The 22,572-nt window shown below is 30.2% G+C and overlaps 1 protein-coding gene and 1 long non-coding RNA gene across 4 annotated transcripts in view; one reads left to right on the top strand and one right to left on the bottom strand.

The window, feature by feature from the left end:
- LOC126889626 (5'-3' exoribonuclease 1) overlaps positions 1-22,572 on the top strand; it is a 699,515-nt gene that overhangs the window by 547,819 nt on the left and 129,124 nt on the right. The window lies entirely within an intron of this gene.
- On the bottom strand, positions 14,390-22,179 carry LOC126889629 (uncharacterized). 2 transcript variants are annotated; one of them, XR_007700109.1, is made up of 3 exons: positions 21,931-22,179; positions 15,613-16,014; positions 14,390-14,898 (listed from the first exon to the last, which is right to left on the bottom strand). It is a non-coding gene; the product is annotated as an uncharacterized LOC126889629 (long non-coding RNA). The 2 variants fall into 2 exon arrangements; XR_007700108.1 differs by lacking the exon at positions 21,931-22,179 and adding an exon at positions 16,102-16,368.

Raw genomic sequence — 22,572 nt, 5'->3', positions numbered from 1 at the left:
AAAATAATATTATTATATAATATATTATATATTATATATTATATATTATATATTATATATTATATATTATATATTATATATTATATATTATATATTATATATTAGATATTATATATTATATATTATATATTATATATTATATATTATATATTATATATTATATATTATATAATACCTAATATAAAAAAATATTTTTTACATTTTTTACGATTATTTTTGAAATTTCTCATAACTTTTTTTCTTGTACATGAATATACTATATATTGCTCAATAAAGAGGGCTTACTTTCTGTTCTTTAAAATGATATATCATCTATATTTAAATAATGTAATGGAAACCGAGTGATTCTTTGATATTTTTTTACCTGTATTATTTAAAATTATTTCTTTTACAAAAATTACATAAACATTAGTCTTAGAAAATATCACTTTAGTTAAAATTATTTAAACGTTGACATTTAAAAAATTTTCAAATTCAAAGTCCATCAATTTTCTTCTTCAATATCTTCAATAGCTTCAATATCTTCCTCTGACACCTCAGTTATCTTAGAGTTCCCACAATGAGTACCCATGCACATGCACCCTTTGTAGAATATTGAACTAATTCCTATCTTCCTACAACCGCAGTTTTTTGTACATCCTTTGGTACATTTACATGCTATTTTTGTCAAGCAAAGCTTGTGGTGCAGGAGCTTTAACAGTAAATATTGGAATTAATCCATATTTGAAGTTTGTCCGGCTGAGTCAAGTGGATCCAAAGTATTATCTATAAAAAATAAGATTCAATCATAACACACACTCACATAAAAAAGTTATAATGAGGAATTTAAAAAATAATCCTAAAATCAAAAAACGTTGCAAGTACTTATTACATTTTGAAAAAGCGTATCTTATTCAAAAATAATCCTAAAATTCTTTATAATACACCATTTTAAAGTTAACAGAATAAGCTTTCTTTTTTATTATATAATATATACCTAAATGTAAAAAAAAAAGTTATAATGGGAAATTTAAAAAATAATTGTAAAAAATATAAAAACTCGCTAAAAGTATAAATTCTTGAAAAAGATAACCTCTTTAAAAGTCGTACAACATTATACAGAAGAACATTTTAAAGGTAATTGATTTCTATTCTTCTTACATGTACCATTGCATATGCCAAAAGTTACGTAGAAAAAAGTTACAGAACAATAATTGCGAAATAACAAGGAAAATTGCCCAAAATTGCTGTGAGTGGCGAATTTTGAAAAATCATATTTCGAAAATTGTAAATCCTAATAACCTCTACCAAACATCATTTTAAAGAACAAATATGTAAGTTCTTTTTCTGTGAAGCAATGTCTATACCTATATCCCCGTGGACAAAAGTTATGGGACAAAAAACAAAATTTCTTTCTTTTGGGTTTCTTTCTGCTTTTTATTTTGAATATATTTTTGTAAAAAAAAAATCTTTGACTTTAAAAAGTTATATTTAGATAGGAAATTTAACCAGGAACAATTTTCCTGTAGACGTGTTTGTACCAAAAGTACATAGAACTCACCCTAATTCGCCCTGTGCCTAGGGACTAATTCACCCATTTCTCAAAAACGCACCCCCTTAAATGGTAGCACTCCGCGGTTTTTTCATATATAGAGATTCATTGACCATATGAAATAATAAAACCCCGTTACCGTTGTAGTTCCTTTCTATAGTACATAATCAATAGCCTATATGGGGAATCGAACCAAGTACTAACACGTCCGTAACTAGATACACATACCGCTAGCCTAAGCAGACACTTGCTAGACACGGGCGATATTAGTAATAGATATATATATATATATATATATATATATATATATATATATATATATATATATATATATATATATATATATATATATATATATTTGTACAAATATTTTCGACCATACTGTGTTAAATAGTGATTTTTTGAATAACGGCAATTCGGTCAGATATATATATAATATATATATATATATATATATATATATATATATATATATATATATATATATATATATATAAATGAGACCAGAAGGGAAGTCTTTGCTGACAATGTTATATAACAAGGTTGTATTCTTGGGGAATTCAGCAAATTTTATGTGAAAGAAAACACTTTTTATTTGATCCAAGCTTTCGTAAACTTTAATGAATCGTTTACATCATCAGGGTAGACTGTAATAAAAAACGATGGTAGTTTTTTTGGTATAGGACCTTATAAATTAATATACTCACAGTAAGTTGTGGTTGTTCACAAAAAGGTGTTGTAAAAAAGTTAATTAAAATCATAAAATGTCTCTTGAAGTTTAAAAAGTGATGGTTAAAATATTTTTTTATTACATTGATAACTACAATTGTTTTTTAAATTGTAAACAGTTTTTTTAAAAAACAAAATATCACAGAATATATATACTATGACAGATCGGATATATATATATATATATATATATATATATATATATATATATATATATATATATATATATATATATATATATATATATATATATATATATATATTAATGTGATATTCAAAGATCGGTGTGCTCAAAGCAATTGATTAGATAATTAATTAATTAATTAAATTTAATTTTAATGATGCACTTATGATTTAATCACACTATTTAATGCTCTAATCTCAGGGTTTTATATTCTCGTGCTTCAATATCTCCTTTGCTTTACATATGATAAATAAGGTCAAAGACTAACGGAATAAAACACATATATGGTACAAAAACATCTATTGAAATAAATTCACCCTCAAAATATCCTCTAAAAATAATATCTCCTATTCTGATTATTGAAATACTCCTACCACTATCTAAAGTACTTATTGAAATTTGCGTTATGAATAATTCTACAAAAAAAAAAATAAAACTGTCTCTCGGATGATGAGTTGTCCAAATTCTTGTCTCTGCATCTCTGACTATGTAGTCAGCAATCTCGCAACAAACTATTGCAAGCCTATTGTCATCAATGACCCCCTACAGATGCACGTATCTTTCAAAAAACAATGCTAGCCTTTTCTCCTCTCAATAAACTGAATCTATTTCTCGTTCCGGCATGCAACGGTGACTCTTGGAATATAAGTAGAACAATATAACTTACAATGCTTTACGTGATGAGCCTCCGTCAGGACACTTATTTCAACAAACTCACAGCTATTCATTTATCTGCCTTACTACTTCAGGAGACTCTCAGAGATCACCACTATTCGACTTGACGATCATTTAACAACTATCGTCTAGAATCACATTCGTTTAAAGGCCAGCACTAAACAGTAACGTTGAAAAAATTATTCTACCGTAAAATTAAATTATGTAAAAAATTATGAAAGTCCACTGACAACGATTCCAAAAAATTAAATTCCAAATTGTCAATGTCAGATTCAACACCAACTTTTCCTACCATTAGAAATTTCCTAAAACTAATTACATGCCAATCGGTTTTTAAGGGGATTACATTCATTTAAATTTCTAAATACAATTGTTCCCTAACCCGGTCTCATTGTCCAAACACATAACCACTTCCTTATCATACTAACTGTACAAAGAAAATACTTAATCCCTATTTAAATTTTGTTTACCTACGGCCATCCAAAGATAATTGACTTTCATTTCTTCGAAATGAATTTTGGTATATTTTTATTATATGTTTTAACTTTTCTAAAATATTAAGATCGAAACCATATTAATTCAAATTTTACATATCTTAACAACTCCCCGCCATTTGATTTGCCGAAAAACTCTGTTATTTATTTAAATGACACAAGTTTTTTTTTAGGATCAAATTATTCCATTATGTTACCAAACTCTACTCATGATACTTATAAATGTCGTGAATGTTAAAAATACCCCGTATCTTGCCTGTCTCTATATGCGCTAATTCATAACTATTTACCCCATTTTCCGTATTGACCCTATATGGACCTTCAAATACCGGCATCAATTTAGCACAAATACCATTTTGTAAATTGGACACCCTTAGTGCCCTCACTAAAACTTTATCCCCTTTCTGGAATGTAACCGGCCTTCTTCTTCGGGTCCTCTCTTGCCTTTGGAGATATTTCTCTCCACTTCGTCTCAATCTTCGTTGAACCACCTCGATCACTTCTTCGTATTGTCTGGGGGCGGTGTCTTCCCACGGTCTCGTAGGCATTGTTCCTTTCATTACATATAAAGGCGTCTCCTTGGTAACCGTATTTGGTGCACAGTTCAAATACGTCTCTATTTCAAACACTTTTCTGTCCCAATGTCGATGATGTTCTTCCGCAGCAATTCTTAGAAATTTTGTGACTTCTTGTATAAAACGCTCTGATGGGTTGCTCTGTGGATGTCGGATGCTTACAAATTTTGTATTTATGCCTCTCTCTCTTAATTCCCCTTTAAAACGGTCGTTCCTAAAGTATGTTGCATTGTCCAACAAAATATTGTCTGGTCTTCCCACTGTTTCGATAAAATCGTCTATCTTCCGAAGTATTTCAGCTCCTTTCGTGGTTCTACATGGGTACAGTTTTAAATACTTTGAAAAAACATCCACCATAACTAATATGTGTTTATTCCTCTGTGTTGTTGTTATTAAATCGCTCAACATATCAATGGCGACAATATCCAGTTTCTTCCGAGCTATGACGTTTTTTGTGATGTTTTCGTTTTTGAAATTCTTACTTTTACACTTTTGGCATGTCTCGCAATTTCGAGTCATCTCTTTGGCTATTGTATAGTCCTTTCGACAAATGTAGTTCTCCCTGAACATAAGCCACACCTTCCTGCTTCCAATGTGTCCGTTGTCACAGTGTAATTTTGCTAAAACTTCTTTTGCCATCTGTTCCTTGATTACATATAGTTCTCTACCATCGACCCTCTTAAAATATAAGTTATCCTCTTGTTCGACCCTTTGCTTTTCTCTTTCATCCAGTTGTTCCTGATTTTCCCTGATCTGAGCCAAAGAAAATAAGCCTGCTTCTTCTCTCATTATGTTCATGCCAACGTGGAGAGTTTTGTGGTCCTCTTTGCGGAATTGTTCATCTCTCGTCAACGCATCAGCCAAGATATTGTCAGTTCCTTTGATATATTTAAATTCAAAATCATACTCTTGAAGTAAAAGAATGCCCCTATGAATTCTATTATTTACCAGCCTATTTTTCATTATATGTATCAAAGCTGCATGGTCTGTTTCAATGGTGAATTTTGCCCCTAGTAGGTAAAACCGTAATTTATTTACACAAAATAACACACTGGCGAACTCTAATTCAGTAACGCTGTACTTTCTCTCATATGTTTTGGTTACACGGGAGACAAAACAGATTGGCACCTCTACATCGTCTTGGATCTGTGATAACACCCCTGCGAATTTTGTTATGGAAGCATCGGTCCGGAGAATGAAAGGTTGATCATATCTTGGGTGGTGTACTCTTACAGCTGTGGAGAAAGCTCCTTTTAAATTTTTGAAAGCCATTTCTTGTTCCGTTCCCCATTTCCACCTAACATTTTTCTTAAGTAATGCTATCAACGGTATTTCTTTTGTGCTGATGTCTGGTATTAGTTTTTTGAAATAGTTTACCATTCCCAAAAATCCCCGCAATGTTTTTAAATTGGTTGGCCTAGCGTAGTTATTTATAATTTCGATTCTATCTTCTGCAAGACTAATCCCTTTTGTGTCTAATTTGAATCCTAAATACAGTATTTCCTTTTGGAAAAACTGACACTTTTTAATATTTAATTTCAATCCCGCTTGATCCAGTTCTTCTAGCACAGTGTGAATATGTCGTAGATGGCTTGTTATATCTGGTGAGAAAATTAATAAATCATCTATGTAATGTACAACAAATTCTCCATGCCTATTTAAGATTGTGTTCAATGCGCGAACCAAAGCAGCGCATGCACTCTGTAGGCCAAATGGTACCACCCTAAATCGGTATACCACTCCGTCGATCGAAAAAGCGGTATAATTTCGACATTTCTCTGCCAAAGGTATTAACCAAAAACTATGTTTCAAATCGATTTTGGAAAAAATGTGTGACCCTGTGATTCGTCCAAATATGGCTTCGATGTTCAAAGGCGCTTCGTATTGCGCGATTGTGTGTGAATTAATGTTTCTTGCATCTAAACATAATCGCAAATCACCACTCGATTTTTTAACGCATACTATCGGGTTGATATATGGAGAGTCACATCTTTCTATCACCTTGTCTTCGATCATTTTTTCAATTTCCTGTCCGACGCTTTGCCTGTATTTATACGGGATTGGATATGTCTTGGATTTAAAATTTTCTAAGTTTTTAACTTTAAAAGAATGTTCATAATTTTTAGCCACTCGGCTTTCTTCATTAATCAAATCTCCATAATTTTCTAGAATCTTCTCTACTTCCTTTTCCATGTTTTCTCCACATTTTAATTTTCTTTCATCCTCATTTTGTTCGCATGTATTCACTGTCCATAATATTTCTTCATAAAATTCTGGATTCTCGTCCATTATTGCCATTTCTTCTCTGTCCTCATCCTTTATTTCTTCTTCTGTTTTTTTTTTGTCTTCAATTTTCATTTGGTATCCCGAGCACCATGTTTCTACTGCTTTCATTTCTCTTATGAGAACTTCCTTTTCTTCCTGCTTCCTTTCTGTTTTATCGTCGATTGCCGACAATTCTTCCGTACCTTCGATTTCCTGTCTTTCTCTTGTATCCACCTTGTTTTCCTTCTTTCTTTTTGAACTCTTCTTCTTTTTCTTCCTTCTTTTTTTTTTTTTGGTTGATTTTTTTCTTGTACTTTCTGTTTTTCCTCTACAGTCATATTGATTTCTTTATGTTTTTCCTGTTCATTTATCTTTTCAACAATTATTTTCCTATCTATTTCCATTTCTTCTTCTATGTTGTCTGGTTCTGCTCTGATTTCCAGTTTATTCTCCGAAAAATTTATGGTGATATGTTTTTCACTCAATTCATCAATTCCCGCTATCATATCATGGTTTAAATCTTCGATCACCACACATTGCATAATATAGTATTTGTCTCCCACTCTGATCCGCACTCCCAAACCTTCATTTACTGTCGTCAATTTTTTGTTGTTTGCACCCACTAAAGCAACCCTAGGAATTTTATACACAAATCTGTCCAAATTTAATTCTTTTACTAGTTTCTTATTGATTAACGATATCTCCGATCCAGAATCAATCAAAATTTTAATCGCTTTATGTTTTATAAATGCATCTAAGAATATTAAATTTGAATTAGAACTTTGTCTTTCATTTCCCGCCAACTGTATAAACTCTCTCGGATGACAAAATATACCGGAGAGTTGTTTATGTTTGTTCAGTGGATGCTTTATTGAAAATCCTGTCTGGATTCATTGCATACATCTTCTTCCTCGTTTTCTATTGTTACATGATTCATCTCCCTTCTATTTTGTCGTTGGAAATTCTGATTGTTTCTACCGTCCCTTTGTTCGTTCGTATTCCTAGTCGGAGGATTTTGTGCATCTCTGTTTCTGTTGTGATTTTCATATGTTCTATTTTTTTCGTGATTCCTGTTATCATAATTTTGTTGTCTATTGTAATTTTGGTATTCTCTCGGCCTATCTTCGTTTTTTGATTGGGCATGTCGGTTTCTCTGGTCATAATTTGATTGATACCTTCTTGCCGGTCCATTATATTGTTCATGTTGTCTTCTGTTTCGCATTTCTCTTCTTTTTGCTTCCCTTACTTGAAGGAATTGGCACAAACTATCAATATCTTGATAGTTTCTCAAAATCACGTGGTCCTCCAGCGTTTCTTCGAAATGTCTGCTTATCATTTCTACCAGTTGTTCGGTAGAGTATTTGTAGTCTAGATATTTGGAATTGTTATATATCTGCAAAGCATATCTTTCTTCCGATATTCCCATTTTCTCGTGATATTTTCCATTCTGTAGCTCTTGGTTGATTTCCCTCTGTTTAACTTTCCCCCAGAAATAGTTGAGAAATTTATTTTCGAAATCTGTCCAATTTTCAAACTCATCTTCTTTACTTTCATACCATAACGCTGCTCCTTCTTTCATGGTTTCTAATTGTTTCTTTGCAGTCGTCAAAATATCTAATATGTTGCAATTTGGTTTTCAAATTTTTAACAAATGGTACTGGGTGTGTTTTTCTAATATCCCCTCCAAATTGTATTTTCGCGTCGCTTGTACCAAGGATAATCATTTCCCTTCTTTCTCCACAATTCTGTTGATTCTTGAGTTCCGCAATTTGTTTTTCGTTTTGCTTAAATTTTTCTTCTATTTCTCGCCTGTCTTCTTGTATTGCATTTTCAAATTTGCTTTCTAACTGTTCTAATTCCATCTTCTGCACAGTCTTAATATCCTTCATTTTAGTTTCTATTTCTTCTCGTTGCATCTTCAGTTTCCTTTCTGTTTCTTCTCTAACTTTTTCTAAACAGGCTTTCACTTCATTTTCATATTTTTCCAAACGCTTTTCCAATTTGCCATCATTCTCTTCCAATTTCTGTTCTATTCTCTGTGATATTTCTCTTTGTGTTTCTTCAATTTTTTTGTTGTGTTATTTCCATGGCTCGTTTTGCTTCCTGTTGATTTTTCTCTATTTTTTGTTGTGTTTCTTCCATGGCTCGTTTTGATTCCTGTTGATTTTCTTGCATTGTCCTTTTTGTTTCCTGTTGATTTCTATCCATTTGTTGTGATTGGAGTTGCATCAGTTGCAATAGTTTCTCTATTCCTGTTAATTCCTGTTCTTTTCTCTCCATAATCGTTGTATCTCCTTCATTACCCAATCCTTCTTCAACAATTTTTTCCTCTTCTCTGTTATTCTCTCTGCTTTCTTGCATTTTGCTTTGCCTCCTTGTGGTCGACATGTTGTTTCTTTTTGTTACTGTTTTCTTTGTCCCCGCCAAAATGTGAAATTTTACAACACTCTATAAGTTGCAGAACACGACAAATATTTCTCCCCAAATTTAATAAATTTTCGCCACAAATATCAAATATGCAATCAGTAAATTTCAAAATAAATATCAAATGTACGACTGGTAAAAATATTAAATAATTCAATAGCAGTAAATATCAACTACCTACGATCAATCCATAAATCAAAAATATTTTTACACCTGGAAAAATTGTCAAATTATCTCTGGATCACCTATAGTTATTCCTTATCTCTTTCCCTACCATCAAATGCAAAGCTGCGATATTTTTTAAGCCACCACGTTCTGGGCTCCAGTTAATGTGATATTCAAAGATCGGTGTGCTCAAAGCAATTGATTAGATAATTAATTAATTAATTAAATTTAATTTTAATGATGCACTTATGATTTAATCACACTATTTAATGCTCTAATCTCAGGGTTTTATATTCTCGTGCTTCAATATCTCCTTTGCTTTACATATGATAAATAAGGTCAAAGACTAACGGAATAAAACACATATATGGTACAAAAACATCTATTGAAATAAATTCACCCTCAAAATATCCTCTAAAAATAATATCTCCTATTCTGATTATTGAAATACTCCTACCACTATCTAAAGTACTTATTGAAATTTGCGTTATGAATAATTCTACAAAAAAAAAAAATAAAACTGTCTCTCGGATGATGAGTTGTCCAAATTCTTGTCTCTGGTCGCCTACAATTTACTCTTAGCAGCCCCCTATGTAGTCAGCAATCTCGCAACAAACTATTGCAAGCCTATTGTCATCAATGACCCCCTACAGATGCACGTATCTTTCAAAAAACAATGCTAGCCTTTTCTCCTCTCAATAAACTGAATCTATTTCTCGTTCCGGCATGCAACGGTGACTCTTGGAATATAAGTAGAACAATATAACTTACAATGCTTTACGTGATGAGCCTCCGTCAGGACACTTATTTCAACAAACTCACAGCTATTCATTTATCTGCCTTACTACTTCAGGAGACTCTCAGAGATCACCACTATTCGACTTGACGATCATTTAACAACTATCGTCTAGAATCACATTCGTTTAAAGGCCAGCACTAAACAGTAACGTTGAAAAAATTATTCTACCGTAAAATTAAATTATGTAAAAAATTATGAAAGTCCACTGACAACGATTCCAAAAAATTAAATTCCAAATTGTCAATGTCAGATTCAACACCAACTTTTCCTACCATTAGAAATTTCCTAAAACTAATTACATGCCAATCGGTTTTTAAGGGGATTACATTCATTTAAATTTCTAAATACAGTTGTTCCCTAACCCGGTCTCATTGTCCAAACACATAACCACTTCCTTATCATACTAACTGTACAAAGAAAATACTTAATCCCTATTTAAATTTTGTTTACCTACGGCCATCCAAAGATAATTGACTTTCATTTCTTCGAAATGAATTTTGGTATATTTTTATTATATGTTTTAACTTTTCTAAAATATTAAGATCGAAACCATATTAATTCAAATTTTACATATCTTGACAATATATATATATATATATATATATATATATATATATATATATATATATATATATATATATATATATATTTGAAAAACAAAAAAACAAAAGATGTAAATCTTTGAAACACACTCAGTGATCAAAAGATCTAAGTTATTGGTTTACCGACCAAACGTAACTAAATCAAACAAATGAAATAGAGAATGTGGAAAAATCCCCTTACGAACAATTCACACATCCACCATTTCAGGTTGGGAAAAATTTCTTGAATAGAATCAAAGATCCAAACACCTGTTCTTAGAAATGTGTTTTTGAAGAGGGCGAAACACATTTCTAAGAACAGGTGTTTGGATCTTTGATTCTATTCAAGAAATTTTTCCCAACCTGAAATGGTGGATGTGTGAATTGTTCGTAAGGGGATTTTTCCACATTCTCTATTTCATTTGTTTGATATATATATATATATATATATATATATATATATATATAAAGAGAGTTGAAGGTAACCGGGAACGACCCAATACTAAGGAAGCAATAAAAAACGGGTGCTTCTAAGTGAGTGTCTTTTATTAAAAGTCAAGCTTTCGCCACATAATTTTGGGCTTCATCAGAACTTGCTGGAATGGAAAAACATTCTTTACAATCATCATAAATTAAAGATGTTATTTTTTTAATCTTACCTAAATGTTGACACTATTTCTTAGTGCATAATAAAATTGATATGAAACCACACATTGTCACAAAAACAAACCAATCACATCTCCCAACTGGAGGAATTGGTTTGTTTTTGTGACAATGTGTGGTTTCATATCAATTTTATTATGCACTAAGAAATAGTGTCAACATTTAGGTAAGATTAAAAAAATAACATCTTTAATTTATGATGATTGTAAAGAATGTTTTTCTATTCCAGCAGGTTCTGATGAAGCCCAAAATTATGTGGCGAAAGCTTGACTTTTAATAAAAGACACTCACTTAGAAGCACCCGTTTTTTATTGCTTCCTTAGTATTGGGTCGTTCCCGGTTACCTTCAACTGTCTTTGTTTTACCAGTAACCCGTTACTGTCTTTGACTTTCTTTATATATATATATATATATATATATATATATATATATAAAATGATGTTGGATAATCGAGTACAAATATAAAAATAAATAAGCAAAATCATTGGCTAATACTCGTAAAGTGAATGTGAATTTAGTTGGAAATATATAAAATGATGAAGGGTCATCATTCCATACATTTCTGTGCAACTATATACACCGGTGTTTCGGCCTATTTGGGCTTCGTCAGTATAGTGTAGCAAGTTAAAAAAGTTGTTTGTTAACTTGTAAAAGGATTACTACAGGAGCAAGGTTACCAATTTTGGTCAGGTTGTTAGAAGACCCGCAGTCGCAAGGCTACAACTAACATTGCCAAGGAGGTAAAGCTACCTGAAGAAATGAAAAGCCATAACATTATTAAATAAAATGATGTTGGATAATCGAGTACAAATATAAAAATAAATAAGCAAAATCATTGGCTAATACTCGTAAAGTGAATGTGAATTTAGTTGGAAATATATAAAATGATGAAGGGTCATCATTCCATACATTTCTGTGCAACTATATACACCGGTGTTTCGGCCTATTTGGGCTTCGTCAGTATAGTGTAGCAAGTTAAAAAAGTTGTTTGTTAACTTGTAAAAGGATTACTACAGGAGCAAGGTTACCAATTTTGGTCAGGTTGTTAGAAGACCCGCAGTCGCAAGGCTACAACTAACATTGCCAAGGAGGTAAAGCTACCTGAAGAAATGAAAAGCCATAACATTATTAAATAAAATGATGTTGGATAATCGAGTACAAATATAAAAATAAATAAGCAAAATCATTGGCTAATACTCGTAAAGTGAATGTGAATTTAGTTGGAAATATATAAAATGATGAAGGGTCATCATTCCATACATTTCTGTGCAACTATATACACCGGTGTTTCGGCCTATTTGGGCTTCGTCAGTATAGTGTAGCAAGTTAAAAAAGTTGTTTGTTAACTTGTAAAAGGATTACTACAGGAGCAAGGTTACCAATTTTGGTCAGGTTGTTAGAAGACCCGCAGTCGCAAGGCTACAACTAACATTGCCAAGGAGGTAAAGCTACCTGAAGAAATGAAAAGCCATAACATTATTAAATAAAATGATGTTGGATAATCGAGTACAAATATAAAAATAAATAAGCAAAATCATTGGCTAATACTCGTAAAGTGAATGTGAATTTAGTTGGAAATATATAAAATGATGAAGGGTCATCATTCCATACATTTCTGTGCAACTATATACACCGGTGTTTCGGCCTATTTGGGCTTCGTCAGTATAGTGTAGCAAGTTAAAAAAGTTGTTTGTTAACTTGTAAAAGGATTACTACAGGAGCAAGGTTACCAATTTTGGTCAGGTTGTTAGAAGACCCGCAGTCGCAAGGCTACAACTAACATTGCCAAGGAGGTAAAGCTACCTGAAGAAATGAAAAGCCATAACATTATTAAATAAAATGATGTTGGATAATCGAGTACAAATATAAAAATAAATAAGCAAAATCATTGGCTAATACTCGTAAAGTAATATAATAATAATAATAATAAACAAAATCATTCGCTAATACTGCGGGTCTTCTAACAACCTGACCAAAATTGGTAACCTTGCTCCTGTAGTAATCCTTTTACAAGTTAACAAACAACTTTTTTAACTTGCTACACTATACTGACGAAGCCCAAATAGGCCGAAACACCGGTGTATATAGTTGCACAGAAATGTATGGAATGATGACCCTTCATCATTTTATATATTTCCAACTAAATTCACATTCACTTTACGAGTATTAGCCAATGATTTTGCTTATTTATTTTTATATTTGTACTCGATTATCCAACATCATTTTATTTAATAATGTTATGGCTTTTCATTTCTTCAGGTAGCTTTACCTCCTTGGCAATGTTAGTTGTAGCCTTGCGACTGCGGGTCTTCTAACAACCTGACCAAAATTGGTAACCTTGCTCCTGTAGTAATCCTTTTACAAGTTAACAAACAACTTTTTTAACTTGCTACACTATACTGACGAAGCCCAAATAGGCCGAAACACCGGTGTATATAGTTGCACAGAAATGTATGGAATGATGACCCTTCATCATTTTATATATTTCCAACTAAATTCACATTCACTTTACGAGTATTAGCCAATGATTTTGCTTATTTATTTTTATATTTGTACTCGATTATCCAACATCATTTTATTTAATAATGTTATGGCTTTTCATTTCTTCAGGTAGCTTTACCTCCTTGGCAATGTTAGTTGTAGCCTTGCGACTGCGGGTCTTCTAACAACCTGACCAAAATTGGTAACCTTGCTCCTGTAGTAATCCTTTTACAAGTTAACAAACAACTTTTTTAACTTGCTACACTATACTGACGAAGCCCAAATAGGCCGAAACACCGGTGTATATAGTTGCACAGAAATGTATGGAATGATGACCCTTCATCATTTTATATATTTCCAACTAAATTCACATTCACTTTACGAGTATTAGCCAATGATTTTGCTTATTTATTTTTATATTTGTACTCGATTATCCAACATCATTTTATTTAATAATGTTATGGCTTTTCATTTCTTCAGGTAGCTTTACCTCCTTGGCAATGTTAGTTGTAGCCTTGCGACTGCGGGTCTTCTAACAACCTGACCAAAATTGGTAACCTTGCTCCTGTAGTAATCCTTTTACAAGTTAACAAACAACTTTTTTAACTTGCTACACTATACTGACGAAGCCCAAATAGGCCGAAACACCGGTGTATATAGTTGCACAGAAATGTATGGAATGATGACCCTTCATCATTTTATATATTTCCAACTAAATTCACATTCACTTTACGAGTATTAGCCAATGATTTTGCTTATTTATTTTTATATATATATATATATATATATATATATTGTCATGATTTTAAATAGTTATTATGATTTTTTAAGATACTCAAACCATAGAATAGTTAAAATAATAGATAATTTAGTAATTTTAATAAAGCCCAAAGTATATGGATAATTTTTTTATTATTGCCACTTTTGAGGGGTATCGTTGATTGGAAGGTTGAGAAGAATGAGAATTATAAAAAGAACTAAAGTTAGGAGAGCACTTAGTAATAATTAAATAGTTATAAGATGGTTTTATTTAAGTGTATAAAGGTAGAATTACATAAGAAATCAAAATAGGTAATCCTATATCAAATATGATATTTCAATGACATATAAATTAGAAATTAGTAACTAGAACATATAATAATTTGAATTTTGAGTTTTACCAGAGAATTACTTCTATTTGTATCATACAATAGCCTTATTTGTTCGTAAGAATCATCAAAAGGTTCCATGTTTCCAAAAGTCACTTCGAAAGGAACTTCGTTAAGGTGATACGTCTTGCATCACTTAGCTGCATGTGTAGATTTGTGAAATTATGTTGAAATAGACATCAATCTAAAATTTGAGAACAATAGTTAGTTCAATATTAATAGTATTAGTATAAATTTTAAAGAAAAATGTGGAAAATAGTTCAATAGAATCATAGCTTTGACAAGTGTCGAAACTATAGGTCAAATTAACGTATAAGAATGATATTTTGAGGAAATGGCTTATGCATATTCAATTGCTGATTTATTTTGTGTAAATTGAAAGTTATTTCAATCCTTTGTATGTAGTAATTGTGTAAATATTTGAATTTTAATATGTGAGTGTAAGTGATAAAGAAACTAAAAATGAAGTGTCGGACGTTGAAGTGAACCCTAATAGAACTTTAATAAGGGCACCTAGCAAGAAGGAAATTATATCAAAATGAACTAGAAAGTTTAATCTATTAAAATCCCAGATTAGATTATACCCAAAGATTAGGATAGAATCACAATTTGGGTTCATATTTCCAAAATTTTCATCAAAATTATTATTTTGATGAAATGTCAAATTTATTGGAATTTTTTGATTGGTGAATTCAAATTTTCATAGCAAGGATTGTTATTAATAATTAATTTCCATTGGCTGTGAAGGGACGCCAAGCCAAAAGGAATCCATTTTGAGGAGACTTTTGCAGGCTTTTGAACAGGCAACACCTTGTTATAAGTAGCTCCGCAAATTTTTGAGAAAAATGCGGTAAATCGTAAAAAAATTTTAAATTAAAAAAACTTTTATTCTACTAACCTGTATAAATAATCTTCATGGTGAAGAAAAAATTTTCAAAAATGACCCTCAACTTTATAAGAAAAGTGAAAAAGTATTCTGATGCGGGTATCTACCATATTTAGAACATTGTTCCAGTGAAGGAGAAGGAGTTGGTTTCTTCTTGGATCCGAAGAGACTTCATAGCAGTTTGGTTTATCTTCATATTACATCGTGAAAGGTTGTACTGAACAGTTTATATTTTTAATTGATCATGATCGAAAGTCAATGTTTTTCATTTTCTAGCTTTAGTATAACAAATTTTGAATATTCAAGATAATTTTGGGTTATCTTCGACTTAATTTTTTGTCAAATACTCTTATTTTTTTTTATAGTTAAATTCATTGCATCGTATTTCTTTATTCAGACTTTCGACTAGATAACCTAAAATAAATAATTTAGCGTTAGATAGATCAGCAAATATTTCAAGTTGATATCATATTGATCTGATCTATACTATTGTATAATTACCTTGTATTTTTGATGTTGCATAACAAAGCCTTTATTTTTCAATATATTTCCAAATTTGTGTACAATATTCGACAGTCTTTTGTTATTTATCCACCATTTCATAGCTTTATTTTTGTGTCGTTTGTTTAGTTGATATTTCAGAAATCTTTTTCTCACACCTCCACAGATAGGAGATTTCATGCAGGTTTCACATTATAACTGAGCTAGTAAGGTAAGTGATTAATAGATGGCGCCGGGCAAAATCAATATTAAAATCAATTATTAAATCAGTATATTTTAAAAAATATAATTAAATAAAAAATAAAAAAAAAAAATATAATAAATAAAAATAAATAAAAATAATTCTATAATAAAAATATAATTAAATTAAATAAAATAATTAATAATAAAATAAATAAATAAATAAATAAAATAAATTAACATATAAAAATATATAATAATTGGCTCAACCAACGTGGGACGATAAGATAAATATAGGGCAAAATAGTCACATATTAAATAATCAATATTAAAATTTTGAGTCTGATATATTCTACAAAATGGCAGATGGACGTAGATCTGTTTCGAAGACGACACAGGAAGGAGAGGAACAGAAAGAAGAAAAATCCGAGCTTGAAAGATTCATGGAATTAATATTGACAAAGATAGAAGAAAATAATAATAAAATAGAAAGAAAATTAATTCACTTAGATGAAAACAACAAGAAAATGGGAACTAAATTAGAGGGAAATAGTAAATCAATAGAACAAAAATTAGAAGAAAATAGTCAAAGGGTAGAAGAAAAATTAGAAGAAAATAGTCAAAAGATGGAAGACAAGTTAGAAGAAAATAACAGAAAAGCAGAAGAAAATAGTCAGAGGTTGGAAAAGAAACTTGAAGAGAACATTAAAAGAATAGAAGAACAAATGGAACAGAGAATAAATAAGAGTATTGGAGAAGTGAAAATGTTGTACGGAGAGATCATGAGTAAACATGAAAATTTAGAAACTAAATTGACTGTTGAAAATCAAGAGATTAAAACACAAATACAACAGCATAAAGAAAGAATAAATATAGTAGAAGAAGATATAGAAAAGGAAGCAGAGTGGACGAACAGAAGATTCATCATGGTAGATGAAAACATAAATCAAATCAAGAAAGATCAGAAAACATCCAAGGAAAAGGAGGATCAATTGGAGAATAAATTAAAGTTTGAAGTAAAAGAAGTTAAACAAGAGATAGAAAAGATGGAGAAGAAGATTAGGAATACAACAAAAGGAACAATAGTCCATACTATAGAAACATCGGAGAACAGAATTTATTTTAATGGGGACTATAAATCTCAACATCCAGTACCATTTATTCGTATACTCACAACCAAATATTTGCAATACAATGACTTCGACGAATTTCGTGAAGTCATTAGAAATCAGCTGAAGGGTGAAGCGTTGATTTGGTATACGAATGTGGAGAATGAGATCCAAGATTTTGATGGTTTTAAAGTGAAGTTTTTGGAATTTTTCTGGGGACAGTCCAGACAACAAGTTGTGAGAGCAGAATTGTTTGGAGGAAGATATAACTCCAACTCTAGAACAAGCATGCATCTGTATGCTATGAGATTATATAGTTCTGCCCAGTATCTGGATGGAAAACTCACAGAGAAGGAACTGGTGAACCACATAATAGTCCATTTTGAAAGTCAGATAGAGAATATCCGACTAAATTTCCATTTTACCGACTTCAACATGCTCTGCAATTTTCTTATTGAAAAGGAAAAAGCTTTTCAAAGTTATAGAAGCAGAAATAATAATAATGGCAATTTTCAAAATTTTATTGATAGTAATAATTACAATGACAACAGATATGATAATAATAATATCAATAATCAAACTTGGAATAATAAAAATAACAATAATAATAACAATAACTATAACAATCAAAACAGAAGTCAAAATAATAGATCAAATTATAATTATAATAATAATAGAAATAACAATGGACGTGGAGGTTATAATAATTATAACCAAAATAATAATAATAATAGGGGATATAATAATTACAGAGATAATAATTATAGAAATAATGGTGATAGAAATAACTCTAATGGTAATAATAATTTTTACAATAATAATGATAATAATGGTGATAGCAGACGATCACCAAGACGAGATATGGGTAATTCGAGTTCGAATCAGCCTTCCAACCAAAATAGTAGAAATAGTGATAATAGGGCACAATTTAGTGTAAATAATATAGTCATGGATGGTGAAATTTCGGATCAACCATCAACGTCATCAGGTGTTCAAATGGAGTCATTTGAACAGAATTTTGTAGATCGCACCTGCTAGGCAATATAGCAACCAAACTGTACGAGCATCATAGGGAATTTTTGGACATGGGAGCTAATGTTGTATCGAAAAAGTTCAGGGGATTAATTTTTATTAAAGTTCAATTTTGTGGTAAATATTTTAAAGTTTTATTGGATACAGGGTCGGAGATTTCCTTAATTAGTGAAGATGTCATTAAAAATTTGAATTTAGAAGATTCATGTTTTAAAATTCCTAAGTTAAGTTTAGTAGGTGCAAATAATAAAACGATTACACATGTTAATAAAAGTATTGTTGGTCATATTAAATTAATTAAAAAAGATTATATTCTACAACTGATTGTCATTGATAAGATGAAATATGATATTATGATTGGATCGGATATGTTAGACAAAATGGGTATGGTAATCAATTATGAGAAAGGTTTGGTACAAGTAGAGGAGGAGTATGTGAAATTTGAGGAAGAATTATGTCCAGAAAAGGGCAAGGAATTGATGAATATGAGGAGAATGTATATGGAGGATAATGAAATATTTAATGAATTAAGTCCAGAAAAGGGCAATGAATTGATAAATAATGATTATATAGATATTAATAATGTATTATATGAAGATGTTGATGATGAGGTGTGTAAAAGTAGTATGGATATAATGGAGGAGGAAGTAATATGTAAGAAAGAGTGGATAGGAGAAGTGAAGAAAATATTATTAAAGTATGAAGGACTCATAAATGAGGAAAATAGATTTGCTAGTGATTATGTTCACAAAATAGAAGTTAGAAATATACAAGATTTTAGACCGAAAACATATCCGATACCATATAGATACCGAAGTGAGGTAAATAGAGAAGTAGAAAAGATGTTAGAAAATGGAATAATAGAAAAATGTAATTCAAGAATAATAAATCCAATTGTTGTAGTCAAAAAGAGCAGTGGAGAATTAAGACTTTGTCTAGATGCAAGAAATTTAAATAATCACACCATACCGCAATACGAAGCACCTGCTACAACGGAAACTATTTTCGGGAGAATAACGGGGGCAAAATATTATAGCAAAGTAGATTTGAGACATAGTTTTTGGTTAATTCATTTAGCCCATGAATCCAGAGATTATACAGCTTTCATGATAGATGGTGTTCTGTACAGATTTTGTGTTGTGCCTTATGGTTTGCAAAGTTCATGTAGTGCTTTAGTTCGTGCTTTTCATAATATTTTAGATAAATATGATGATTTTATTCTTCATTATATAGACGATATCCTTATACTTTCAAAAGACGAATTTTCACACCTAAAACATATTGAAATATTATTAAGAGAATTAGATTTAGCGGGTCTTAAAATAAATATAAAGAAATGCCAATTTTTTCAAGATAGTGTTACATTTTTGGGATATAAAATAGATAATTTGGGAGTTTCAATGGATGAGGAGAGAGTAGAAAGAATAAAGGAGTACCCTACTCCTAAAAATATTAAAAATTTGCGTGGTTTTCTTGGTTTGATCAACTATTTTAAAAGGCTTGTGCCTGATTTGAGCCAAAAGATAGTTCCTTTAAATCATTTACTCAAGAAGGGAGTGAAATGGTATTGGGGTAAAGAGCAACAATTAGCGTTTGAAAATATTTTCTTAATATAAATGATTTGTATAAATATTACCAAGGATAGATTAAAGTTTATAGGATAAGTAATTTTTTTTTAAATAAATATAATTTATATAATAGTTAAAATTTTAAATGAAAAATTTAAATTTTACTTAAGAAAAATTATCAATTTTTCATTTAGGGCAATTGTCATGATTTTAAATAGTTATTATGATTTTTTAAGATACTCAAACCATAGAATAGTTAAAATAATAGATAATTTAGTAATTTTAATAAAGCCCAAAGTATATGGATAATTTTTTTACTATTGCCACTTTTGAGGGGTATCGTTGATTGGAAGGTTGAGAAGAATGAGAATTATAAAAAGAACTAAAGTTAGGAGAGCACTTAGTAATAATTAAATAGTTATAAGATGGTTTTATTTAAGTGTATAAAGGTAGAATTACATAAGAAATCAAAATAGGTAATCCTATATCAAAGATGATATTTCAATGACATATAAATTAGAAATTAGTAACTAGAACATATAATAATTTGAATTTTGAGTTTTACCAGAGAATTACTTCTATTTGTATCATACAATAGCCTTATTTGTTCGTAAGAATCATCAAAAGGTTCCATGTTTCCAAAAGTCACTTCGAAAGGAACTTCGTTAAGGTGATACGTCTTGCATCACTTAGCTGCATGTGTAGATTTGTGAAATTATGTTGAAATAGACATCAATCTAAAATTTGAGAACAATAGTTAGTTCAATATTAATAGTATTAGTATAAATTTTAAAGAAAAATGTGGAAAATAGTTCAATAGAATCATAGCTTTGACAAGTGTCGAAACTATAGGTCAAATTAACGTATAAGAATGATATTTTGAGGAAATGGCTTATGCATATTCAATTGCTGATTTATTTTGTGTAAATTGAAAGTTATTTCAATCCTTTGTATGTAGTAATTGTGTAAATATTTGAATTTTAATATGTGAGTGTAAGTGATAAAGAAACTAAAAATGAAGTGTCGGACGTTGAAGTGAACCCTAATAGAACTTTAATAAGGGCACCTAGCAAGAAGGAAATTATATCAAAATGAACTAGAAAGTTTAATCTATTAAAATCCCAGATTAGATTATACCCAAAGATTAGGATAGAATCACAATTTGGGTTCATATTTCCAAAATTTTCATCAAAATTATTATTTTGATGAAATGTCAAATTTATTGGAATTTTTTGATTGGTGAATTCAAATTTTCATAGCAAGGATTGTTATTAATAATTAATTTCCATTGGCTGTGAAGGGACGCCAAGCCAAAAGGAATCCATTTTGAGGAGACTTTTGCAGGCTTTTGAACAGGCAACACCTTGTTATAAGTAGCTCCGCAAATTTTTGAGAAAAATGCGGTAAATCGTAAAAAAATTTTAAATTAAAAAAACTTTTATTCTACTAACCTGTATAAATAATCTTCATGGTGAAGAAAAAATTTTCAAAAATGACCCTCAACTTTATAAGAAAAGTGAAAAAGTATTCTGATGCGGGTATCTACCATATTTAGAACATTGTTCCAGTGAAGGAGAAGGAGTTGGTTTCTTCTTGGATCCGAAGAGACTTCATAGCAGTTTGGTTTATCTTCATATTACATCGTGAAAGGTTGTACTGAACAGTTTATATTTTTAATTGATCATGATCGAAAGTCAATGTTTTTCATTTTCTAGCTTTAGTATAACAAATTTTGAATATTCAAGATAATTTTGGGTTATCTTCGACTTAATTTTTTGTCAAATACTCTTATTTTTTTTTATAGTTAAATTCATTGCATCGTATTTCTTTATTCAGACTTGCGACTAGATAACCTAAAATAAATAATTTAGCGTTAGATAGATCAGCAAATATTTCAAGTTGATATCATATTGATCTGATCTATACTATTGTATAATTACCTTGTATTTTTGATGTTGCATAACAAAGCCTTTATTTTTCAATATATTTCCAAATTTGTGTACAATATTCGACAGTCTTTTGTTATTTATCCACCATTTCATAGCTTTATTTTTGTGTCGTTTGTTTAGTTGATATTTCAGAAATCTTTTTCTCACACCTCCACAGATAGGAGATTTCATGCAGGTTTCACATTATAACTGAGCTAGTAAGGTAAGTGATTAATAGATGGCGCCGGGCAAAATCAATATTAAAATCAATTATTAAATCAGTATATTTTAAAAAATATAATTAAATAAAAAATAAAAAAAAAATATAATAAATAAAAATAAATAAAAATAATTCTATAATAAAAATATAATTAAATTAAATAAAATAATTAATAATAAAATAAATAAATAAAATAAATTAACATATAAAAATATATAATAATATATATATATATATATATATATATATATATTAGAGCGGAGTAATTTATATGACAAAAAAAAAGTCATCGGGTCACAATCAGTTTCTGATTCTACAATGAATTCTGTGAAAAAAAAACTTTACACCATAGGTATCTGATGAATTTCGAGGCGCCACATTTTTCATTTTAGTTTTGAGGTACATCAGAACTCGTCATTTTACGACTTCTGATG

The sequence above is a fragment of the Diabrotica virgifera genome, chromosome 8 (assembly GCF_917563875.1).
Source record: "Diabrotica virgifera virgifera chromosome 8, PGI_DIABVI_V3a".
Lineage (NCBI taxonomy): Eukaryota > Metazoa > Arthropoda > Insecta > Coleoptera > Chrysomelidae > Diabrotica > Diabrotica virgifera.
This window is presented reverse-complemented; position numbering and strand designations above follow the sequence as displayed.